General features: G+C 30.8%; 1 long non-coding RNA gene across 1 annotated transcript; it reads left to right on the top strand.

Moving 5' to 3' along the window:
* Nucleotides 1-859: 859 nt before the first annotated feature.
* LOC143254187 (uncharacterized) lies at nt 860-4,963 on the top strand. The gene is made up of 3 exons (XR_013030078.1): nt 860-1,056; nt 2,753-3,160; nt 4,391-4,963. It is a non-coding gene; the product is annotated as an uncharacterized LOC143254187 (long non-coding RNA).
* The last annotated feature ends 7,275 nt before the right edge of the window (nt 4,964-12,238 follow it).

Here is a 12,238-nt window from a genome sequence, read left to right as displayed (position 1 = left end):
ATTTACACTTAACATGACACGTTAGTATTAGACCTATTACATTGTTAACCGTTGCATTTCCTGATTATTTTGCAGAGATTTTCAAGATTTTTAAGAGTTTATCATAATATTATTACAACCACACTATATATGTGTAATATCTATTGCTGAATGCGTGTTTCTTTACCGACCGGCTTGTAAAAGGCAAATATAGATTGCGGAATACGATATAAGTATACTATATAAAGAAATTTATTTAACGACAACATGGGAGGTTACTCTTACATTCTATACCAACTGAGAAGAAACTCTGATGATATAAGTACCTGTCAATAGAAAATAGCTATCGGTAAGTTTATTTATATATGTGCTTTTATTACAGCAAAGCCACATCCGGCTATCTGTCTGAGTTTTCCGTGTATTCAGTTGTCTCTACTGTGAAACATAGAACATTAAGTAAATAAGAAATAATTATTGGAACCACCGTGAAACGTATAATTTAAGTAAAATGAGAACTTTACACATAATGTTGTCATTAATAACTCAGAGTGAAAGATTCAGAAAACATAACGTCAGTTTACCTATCCTAAACTGAACAGGAGTATGAAAAACAAATAAATAATAATAAAATGTAAAATAGAAGACAAATAAATTTTTCACATAAAATAATTCAGATTTCAAGAAAGAGAAACAAATTATTCTGTAATTTACTTTTCGAAGAACTGACGATATAAACACCATAATGTCTATTTGTCATGATGACGGATTTTGAAAATACACCAGTATCCAAAAGAAATTAAAACATTTTGTGAAATTTGTTGCGTTCATTTGTTATCTAAATTCGTTTCGCAATAAATCTGACGAAATAGCCAATTATGAAATATGACCTTCGCATAATTTGTCATATAACATTCGAGAGTTTCGTAACTCACAGCTATGGCCTTCAGTATGATTGCGTCATATCCCCACGTTTGGTAAATACGAAAACTTAAAGAATGCTTTTAACATAACCGACTAACTTACAGGTGCTATCAACGTCTTCTACCTTATCGCCCTCTAATGAAGATGAAAACAGTGGTAAGTCTTCTACAGTTTATTATATAAGTTAATTATTGGTTAAACTGTAACACAAGTCACCGGAGACAAATAGTTGTATTTGTTGTGTGGTATTATTACAGTATAAAAATTAGCACTTCTCTACGCAGAATAATATGAGATAACACTGGGGAACACTCATTTTGTTGCATTTAAAAAAAGACCTTTCTATAGTCAATTTGAGTGTGTTGATTTCAAATCTGAAGTCGGTTTTTGTCTGCAAGCTACAAATTTTATGCAATTTGACATTTTTATTTATTTTTAATTTTTCGTTATTATAGGAAATTATAGGAATAGCTTATCAATTTGGGGACGGGTAAAGGTTCAGGGTCAGAAGAACAGTTCTCCGATTGTGTACACTTTTCTGACAATTCACTGTCACAACTGTCTTGTTCGCTTGTATCATGTCCAATGTCTTTATCGTCCAATGAAGGCAAGCCTTTGAAAACTGGAACAGGAACTTCTTCAGATTGCAGAGCAGGCCGAATAGCTGAGGGAATGTTCGGATACGTAATCTTATGTCGGTTTTTCTTCCCAACACCCGTTGTGTTTACCATGCAGAAATAACAGTCAGTTACATGGTTGGTGGGCTCGCGCCAAATCATTGGAACACCAAAAGGCAGACCATTGCGTTTTCCTTTGGTCCAGTCTCGAAGCATTTCCTCACAATTGTGGCACACAACATGAGGAGCCCATTGCTTGTCTTGATCACCAAGATGAACTTCAAAATATGCCTTGTAGGCACGCTTGACGAACGAGGATATGTTACGTTTGTGACGATTGAGTGTGTAGCATCCACATATGTAGCAGAATGCATCAGGCTTGTTTCTGCAATGATATCTATTTTTGGAAGCCATGTTTGATCTGAAACAAAAGAAGAATGATCAAAATATTAGAAGCTATCTATATATAAGGACGTGAAAATGATTATTCATGGTTTACGCAAGTTCACATTTGTACAATTTCATTAACCTCAAATTGCATACAAACTAGAGCTTGTAGAGAAACACTAATTTCAGATTTGAAATCAGCGCCTTAAACTCCTTCAGAATCAGTTAAAATATCCAATGCAACTCAAAGTTACTGAAAAAGTGTTCCCCAGTGTAATTAGACAAAAATTAATTACTGATCAAATTTCGGGACATTGTAATTAAGATATAAATAGATAACGCAATTCTTAAAAAGGTACTTATATATAGTATAAAAGAATTCCCAGTAAAACAGCACTTTGACAAATGTTCTCTTCATATGAAACAACAAACAGGAGGAATTATGTCGAATTTCCCACCATGCTCTTCGTATGGTATCTGTCACAACATCAGCAAAATAACGCTTATGTTGACTAGATTTAGTATATTTTCAATCTTTTGAAATTTCAAATACATTTATTTATACAAGTTAGGCTTAACGATTTAGACTTTAGAAGAATAATGCCATTTGTTTTATAGTAATCTATTCTACATAAGAACATTTTACAATAAAATCTTAAAGCTTTATGGGGAGATTGTTATACGATAGGCTGAGTTACATTGTACGAGTTTGTGTTTGTGTATCTGTTTGTGTCTGTAAAATAACTATGGATCTACACAACTTCCTCACAGACCAACCGAGTAGCTTGTTTGTTTTTTATTGGTCATAGTTTCATAAGGGAAATGATTTTTGCTGTTTATTTTTTCAGGTTTTCTTTCTACTTTTGATTATTATCGTCCACACTGTCAGAAGTGACGCTAGGAACGAAATAACCGAAAACATTTACAATGGTTATGGTGGTCATAAAGATAAAAGGTGAAATAGGAGCGCTGTTGAAAGAGATAGGAATAAAAGTGGTTTTACCAGTAAACCAGGATTCGTAATAGGTAGTGGAAATGGAAAATACAAGAATATGTTTGAAAAAGACCCAAACTTTGGCTTGGGTTTTGACAGTGGCCTTAACTTAAGAGGTGGGTTGGGAAGAGAAACACGAACAGCAAAACAATCAGAAATTGAGTTCGGAAATGATCTAAGAGAAAGATTATTGGATAGTGAACTAACAAGAAATGAAAGTTTTTATTTGGATGCTTAGAATCACACTGCTGGATGATAATTGGTAAGAGCTCAATTAATTTCGATGTTGAAGTTAATATAAATAAATGAGTATATCAAAATTTAAATACGAAAGCGTTTCGAATAAATTTAATCAATTTAACCACTGACCATTAAACTCGACTTGTGAGTCTGTAGATCGCGTGTTCAAATTCCTATGGTGTCAAACGTGCTTGCACTCTCATTGGAAAGAGTGCAGCCCAAAATTATCAAAATTTTTGACATATGCAATATTTCTTTTATTAATGTGAATATTTTCTCACATGATATAAGAATGCATAGTCTGCTCTTTTAATAACTGTCATACAATATCGTCAGTGGTTTGGAAGAACCTGCTTTGTTAACTTTACTATTTTTAAAAGTTCTGAATATTTAAAAAAATGCTGCTCTCTGAAGGTTAAGAAAAGTAATTTGTTTTCTAAGTAATGTGTAATGTCTAATAGCTTAAAATTTCTACACATTAAAAAATGATTAGTTCTGAAATAAGAAACATAAGGGGTTAGGTCAAGTTGTTTTCTTAAAGTATAGCTACACATTGGGCTATGAGAAATTTGTAATCACATAGAACCGACTCCAGATATTAGTGATTAAATTCACTCAAGTCATTGCTAACTTGTTGGGAAATGAGAGAGAATTGTTGTATTTGTACAGAATAGAAATTTTCAGGTTTATTAAAGGTTAAGATTGGAATATTTTAACTTCTACTTTACATGTAACTGTGAAGAAAGAGTTGGAGATTCATAAGTTGAATAACCTGTGTGATACGTTATATCTCACACAAGATATTTATATATAAGTCTGTTATATAAACATTTTATGTAAATTGAACATATATAAATAGAAAATTTACGTGTGTGTATATATACAGATTATTGAATAGTTCATATGAAACCAAATACAACTGTAACAAAATAATTAGTAGTATTTTTAAAACACAAACATCCTGAGATTAACAAAGGGAAAGTTTGCAGCTATTTTTTAACCTGGAGTTAAACTAAGAAGGTGGAAACATTGTTCCCAACTCTATCTGAATAAAAGTTTTAATACCCATACCAAACGTCTTGAGATTAATTTTTACTTCAATAAAGTTTCTCGTGAATACGAATAAACTTCCCTTATCTTTTAAAAATAATTAAAGTTATTAAAATAACTTATGACAACATCGACAGTTCTGTGGTTTTAATTCAATTGATATGAAAGTTCATATACGTTTTCTTTTTTCACTGCTTTTTAGGATCCGGATTATCGCTGATAGAAATGATATTCTGAAATCTTACCTTTATTCAAATAACACCAGAAGGTTATATAGTGCAAGAAAAATATATTCTTGAACTTATTGTAAACTGAATATTGATATAAAAATTGCATTGAAATTTAGTTTGATTATTTTGTGGTTATAGAAAACACAAAAGAATAAACTGAATCAAATAAGAAATAAAGTGTAATTTATATTTAAAAGAAAACTTTCGTTGATCTGTCTCTCTGTGTATTTCTTCTGTTTCAGGAACATTTTTCGATACATATATTGAAATGCTTGCTTAGGTTAGTTTATGTAGAACATATTTCAAGTGTTGACAATTCGAAGAAGAAATGTTCTAGAAGAAATATTACCACGTGGTGAAATGTTTGATCCTGAAATTTATCTTTTATCTGTACTCACATTCTTGTTATCGATATTTGATCTATAAGCCAGCTGATAGCATCAACTAATTACAGACTAAACTAAACGCTAAACGAGCAGCGGAAACTTTCACAACATCTTTTATAGAATCATTGTTGTTATATAATCATCATTGTTTTATACACGTTAGTACTGATACCTCACTGTAACCTGTATCACATTTCTTATTATTAAGCAAAATATTATGAGGCTTGTAAAATATTTGTTTAAAAAATTAATGTTTCTCTATTGGTGGCCTTGTCTACTACTAGGTTGTTGGGAAGTATTATTTTGTTTCACGTTTTCTTTCATTTAAACGTTCACTAGTTTGTTGCAATTATATTGCTAAATGAACTAATAACACTGCTAGGAACAAAGTCTATGAACGATATGAGAGCAATTATACATTAATTGTGCCAAAAGAAATATGAAAGGTGTTCTACACAATTATAACATATATATCTGGTACAACTGGTTATTCGGTTCCTTCGAAATTCTCGTAGAGTTGACAATCAAATTATACAAAGTTTTCAAATTTTTGTTTAAAAAGGCCAGCAAAACACGTAATAAACACTGGATAAAGAAGCAATGGCTTCATAGAGTCAACTGATACCAAGCTGATACATTTAGAAATGGAAAGACAACGACATGTAGATTTGAAAATAAGAGACGAGTATTTCCAAAAAAATTCTAGATGAATAAAGATATATATTCATTTGTTATCAATGTTATTCTCTTTTCATCAGTTTATATTTTTCTTCAGAAACATAATACTATAAAATATTCATTGTGATAAAGGAAATAATAAATTGAACTAAGTAGGAGTTTGTTTTGTTACCGATTTGTAAATAATTTTTACGTGATAGTAAAAAAATGAATATTTATTTCGAAGTTTACGTAACTTATGGAAAATCTACTTATAAAAGCAAAATACCTTGTATGGAATTCAAGTTATTAGGTCAAGGTAATATTGCAAAAGATCTAAGGAATATAATTCAAAACTCCTTATGCAATAATATTATTGGGTCACACTATCACGTGACACTAACAGATGAATTTTGATAGGTAATTAACCAATTCTCCAAGTACTTTTAAGAAATATGAAGTAAGATTAGCTACAGTAAAAGCTCTCTTTCATAATACAGTTCATTTTATTAGATGCTATGTTATCTAACAATCTATTTTGATTTTAACAAATGAAAGCAGCAGTTGTCAGTCTAATAAAGTTCACATTGGATGCTTTACCACATATACAGTCAGAAACCATTATTTATCATAATTTTAATTTAAAATCTCATTAATCGACAGGCATACACTGTTCGAGTCAAACTAGATGACGCCATATTCCAGAAAACTTTTGATAAGAAAATTGCATTTATCAAATGAAATCATGGTTTCAGATCATTTAAGAAAAACTATACTTAAGTTTACATATTTCTCCATTTTTGTCAATTCCAGTTGCAACATGAAATACTTTTATTGATCTATTTTCGTCTTTTCCATTTCAATAGTTATTTGAAACAGTATGGAGGAACGAACTCACTGGCTTTACTTTACGTAACATTTCCAGGTTTTCTGCATTTCAACAGTTTTATTGTCATATATTAAAACAATTTGACACTTTATTGTCGAGTTCAATAAGATTCATCAAAACTGTTAAAAGTAAAGCAGTTTGTTATATTCAGTAGCTTCTGATCTTATCAACCAACGGGGATCAGAATTTGATAATTAATTGAGTGATTAATATAGGTGATTGAGAATAAGATTTACACTTATTATCAGTCATAATGTTGAGAATTTCCCTTATAATTTAGGTTGTTTCTAAACAAGATATCAAACTAATAGTGTTGAATAATCATAATGAAAAAGTGAATAAAACGTAAAACTGATAAACATAGTAACATAGATTTACACATCACATGAGACATTAGTGTTAGATCTATTACAATGTAAACGGTTACATATTCTAAATAGTTCTTTAAAGATTTTGAACAAGTAGAAGTGTTCATCGTAATAGTATTATAACCACACTCTAAGCATGTTTGTATATATACAGTCTTAAATACGTCAAACATAGTTTTCGGAATGCTATTTAAGTTACCCATTTAATACAACATACATTATACATATTATAAAGTAAATATATTACAGACATTATAATCAATAAGGATACTGAAAATAACCTTAAAAAAATTGAAACATATATTAGAAGTACGCACGTATGCTCAGAAACATGATAGTAAAGTATATCAAACACTTGAATTGATTTGAGATCTATTTATACATTCTTCAAGAGCTGTTAATTGAAAAAATAAAGTGGGTAAAGGAACTTATTTAATGAGAACATGAGTTGTTAAGCATACATGTAGTGCCAACTGAGAAAACATTGTTACGATACAAGCACGTGTCTGTAGAAAATAGCGTTTCCGAGGCGTGCGAGTTTATTCAATATATTGGTGATGACTAGCTGCCTTCCCTCTAGTCTTACACTGCTAAATTAGGGACGGCTAGCACAGATAGCCCTCGAGTAGCTTTGTGCGAAATTCCAAAAAACAAACAAACAAACAAGTTTATTTATATTCAGTTGTATGTGAGTTTTCACGATGGCAAAGCCACATCGAGCTATCTGTTCAGTTGTCTTTAATGTGAAACATAGAACATTAAGTAAATAAGAAATAATTATTGGACGCACCGTAGAGCTTGTTTTGTCTGCAAGACTAACTAACGTGTGTCTTAATTTACGTTTCTTATATAGTCGTACAATATCTCTGAACTTTCTGTACTGGGATAAAATGTATCTGAATATTCTTTACTGGTGCAAAATTCAACAGTTTCTGTACTGCGTTGTACGGTATCTATGCGGACTATAACGGCTTATAATATGACTGGACTTTAATTTCCATACTGGGATAAAATGTATCGGAAATTGTATTTAATGATACAGTCTCTCTGAACGTTTTTTAGTGCAAAAAAATTAATTTATCGATCTAAACTGTAACACAAAACTCTATAATTCTAAGATAGTTTTTCTTCTTAAAGGGCATGCAAAGAGCAACAATATTTAACTGAAACATTTATGACATAAAACCGTACTTGTAACAAACGTGAGATAATTTTCTAAAACACTTGTGATGTAACATAACATTTGCAATTAACATATGGTAATTTACTAAGACTCTTTTGAAATAAACATTATTTGCTTTTATATCTGATGAAACAAATTAATGTTTGTCATTGTTATTAAATACTTGCCTTGATTTTGGAAAATTCTACGAAATTATGATTTTCTGTCTTATTTCTGCTACACTTCCTGGCCCGCCATGGCCAAACACGTTAAGGTGTGTGACTCGTTCAGCTGCAGCACAGAGGCTTAAATGTCACTATATTCCAGAACATTAAAAAGAATAAAACTTAAATTTATAGATTTCTCCATATTTGGCAATTCAAGTCCCAATATAAATTAATTTTATTTATTTTTTTTGGTCGTTTCTTTTACAACAATTAACAAAACAGAGTAGAAGAAGGAGCACATTGGCTTTAGTTTACGTTAACACTTTCATAATTCCTGCATGGTTACAGTTTTACTGTGATATGGGAATACTGTGACAATTTATTGGGAATTTGATAACATTCATCATGACTGTTAAAACTGAAACGGTTTTACTGTATTCACGAAGTTCTGATTTAATGAACCAATGGTGATCAGAGTATGATTATATATCTAGTGAATAATATTTATACATATTGTTAGCCGTAATATAAGGAATATGTCATAAGATTAATTTTATGAGATTAAGATGGGTTAGTGATAACCATTCTATTTTTACATGGTTTGTGGTCACATGCTCTAAGTGGACATTCAACACATTTCAACATATCTTCCTCTGACATTTCCACAGTTAGAGCTAACGAATTGTTTAAGGTTAACGGTAAGGACATAATCCTGTATTTTTTATTAATGTCAGTATTATCTCACATGATATAAGAATGCATAGTGTGGTATTTTAATAACTATCACGTCATATCGTCACTGGTTTGTTATTTTTTGGAAGGAGCTACTGTGTTATCTTTACTTTTCTTAAACTGTTGAATATTTAAAGAATTTGCTGCTTTCTGATAGTTAATTGCATTTCTAAGTAATGTGTAATATTTAAAAGATAAAATTTATACCCATTAAAAACGTATTGTGATTAAAATGAGAAGCATTAGGGCCTTAGGTCACCTTGTTTATTTAATGGAAAGCAACAGTGCTATCTGAATTTTATTTATTGCAAATAACCTACCCTTGATATTAGCGATTTAAGTCACAAAAGTCATCGATAAGTCGATAGGAGAATAGAGAGGATATCTGTATTTGTGCAGTACAAGTAATTTTCACTTTTATTAAAGGGTAAGAATAAAACATTTTAACTTCTACTTTACAAGTAGCTGTAAGAAGAGGAGATTCATAAGTGTAATAGAGTGTGTGATATATTACTTGTTACATTAGATTACAGTGATATATATATATACGTGGTTTATATGAATATTTAACGAGCATTATATAAATAAACAAATTAAACATATAGATTAATTTGTAGTGCATATTGAAACCAATTACAACAGTAATCAAATAATTAACAGATGTCTTAAAACATAAACGTCCTCAGATTAACAAAGAGAAAATTTCTTACTATTTATAAACATGAAGATGACCTAATAAGGTGGAAACGTTGTTCTCTTCTTTATCTTAATAAATGTTTCAATATCCAAACCAAACGTCTTCAGATACATTTCCACTTCAATTAAGTTTCTCGTCGTCACGAATGAACTTTCCCAATCGTTTAAAGGTCATTAACGTTAATTACATAACTTACTTTTAACAACATAAACAATATGAGGTGTTATCTCAAGTTAAATAGCACTTTATATATGTTTTTTATTTTCGCAACGTCTTAGGATCTGAATTATCGCCGATAGAAATGGTGTTCTGAAATGTGAACTTTATTCAATTAACAAACTTTAGGTTTTTTAGTGAAGGAACAATATATACTTCAAATTACTATAAACTTTATGTTAAATTAAAAACTTTGTTTTGAAATATATTTTGTTTTTTTCGGTAATAGAAAACAGAGAACAATAAATTGAATAAAGTAGTAAATATCTGTCTATCTGTTTTTTATTGGTGTTTCATGAACCCGTTTCGATACAGAACTAAATGCTTGTTAAGGTTAGTTTCTACAGAATATATTTCGAATGATAACAATTCGAAAAAAAAATATTCTAGAAGAAATATTAATACATGGCCAAATATTCGACCCTGAGATTTTTCTTGTATCTGTACTCACATTCTTGTTATCGATATTTAATCAATAACCCAGCTGTTTATATTAGAGGTTGTTTTAAGTTTCTCAGTAATCAATCCTCCGTAACTTTATTCCATACTGTAGTGGTGTCAAGATGTTACAGTTTCTTCCTAGTTCCACTCATTAATACAGTGTCCATAGTTTCCACAACCCCTTTACAAACCTCGATAACGTCAACTTATTTCAGACTAAACGCTAAACGAGCATCGGAAACTTTCTCAACATGTTTTATAGAATTATTGTTGTTCTATAATCATCCCTGGTTCAGCTTTTACGTGGTCTACATGTTGTTGAAATTAGATGAAGCTTTACCAAGCTCTCGAACAGGACAAGTTTCGGATTTCATCTTATATGTTTGACAGGCCTTTAAGATGTGAATCAATATTTATATTGTTAATTAGCGGTAACTCTTTTATAGTCAATAGTTCTTGTCCGTAGGGAAATTCTTATATTTAACATATTTCCTGTATATTTAGTTTTACTTGTTAAGCTATAGAATAAAGTAATTCATTGGATTTTAGTAGAACAAGTTTTAGACAATCTAAGATATCCACTATTCTTTAATTTAATTACGTCAGTTCGATAACCGAAACCGATTTATATTTCATTTAGGGCATTCTATTGAAAAGATAAGTTCATTTTTTACAGATAAAATAATCAAGTTCCTGGTGTCAAATTTGCAAATATAAAATTATTCTATTTTTGCATAGTTCAGGATCACATACACTATGGAACCTTGTATATATTTCAGCATAACTTTCTCTGTCATTTCCACAGTTAGAGCTAACGAATGGTTTAAGTATACAATCCTAAATAATTTGAATCTTCTATCTGTTGCTTTCAAAGGTATCTTTATGAACACTCATTGTGAATCCTTTACTGCAGCTGTCTTTACTTCACTTGATGTACAATAATTTCATCTGACAGTTTATGTAATTCACTTGTACGAATAAACCATGAACTCACCTTTCTGTCTCCAGCTATTTACACTACTTGTACTGACGTAGATAACTCAGTCACACTATTTTCAACTTTAAATGATAATTGTTGATAATTATTCTGAATTCTGCCCCGGCATGACCGAGCGTGTTAAGACGTGCGACTCGTAATTCGTGGGTCGCGTTTTCGCATCCCAGTTGCCCTAAACATGCTCGCTTTTTCAGCCTTGGGGGCGTTATAATGTGACGGTCAATCCCACTAGGCTTTGGTAAAAGAGTAGCCCAAGAGTTAGTGGTGGGTGGTGATGACTAGCTGCCTTCCCTCTAGTCTTACACAGTAAAATTAGGGACGGCTAAGGTTTCTCCTCCTGGTTGGGGGTTGTTCAGTGTGCTAACAATCTACTCACTTAAAAAACCAGCCTGTCAATGAATCCGCAAGCGATTGCGGCCCTATGTTCCTTCACGGAATCGAGAGGCATAATAATAATATTAATAAATAAATTTTGAATTCTAGAATTGAAAACTAACATTTTAGTTTTTGCTTTTTGACGCTCAGATAGTCTTATTTTGGTAGGTATCAAAGTGGTATTAATGTTTACTAGGGCTTAATGATACATTTTTAATTTCCTTCATATGTAATTCAAGTTTCTGGTTTAATTAATTCATTATAATCACATGTTAAATTAAACATTTCTATAGATACTTCTTTTTGATGTTCTGTTTTCTTCTTTAATTCACGTAAATTATCTGTGGTTGCAAAAATTTCAAAATATTTCCACTAGTGTCTATTAAACCACGTTTTGGAGTTCGATCGGAAATCGGAAAGCTATCTTTAATATTCTTTAAATCTACTAACAAATATTCTATCTTAACAGGATATTGTTCATATTAGGTATTATAATTTTTAATTAATATTTCCTCTAATATCATTACTGAACATAAGATAGCTGTTCCGGAATTTGTCACATGAAATTGACACTGTCATCGAAACTAACATGACCACTCACGTAAAACGATTTCTCGAACAATATTAGTTCTTCTCGTAATCAAACTATTAATCGAATGTACTGTGGAAACGGTATATTTTCAGCAATTATCCACTTATCTCACGATAATATAAAAATTTCTTCTTCAATAAA

This window comes from Tachypleus tridentatus, chromosome 6 (genome assembly GCF_004210375.1).
Source record: "Tachypleus tridentatus isolate NWPU-2018 chromosome 6, ASM421037v1, whole genome shotgun sequence".
Lineage (NCBI taxonomy): Eukaryota > Metazoa > Arthropoda > Merostomata > Xiphosura > Limulidae > Tachypleus > Tachypleus tridentatus.
The sequence above is the reverse complement of the archived record's forward strand: the minus strand, read 5'-3'. Positions and strand labels throughout refer to the sequence as shown.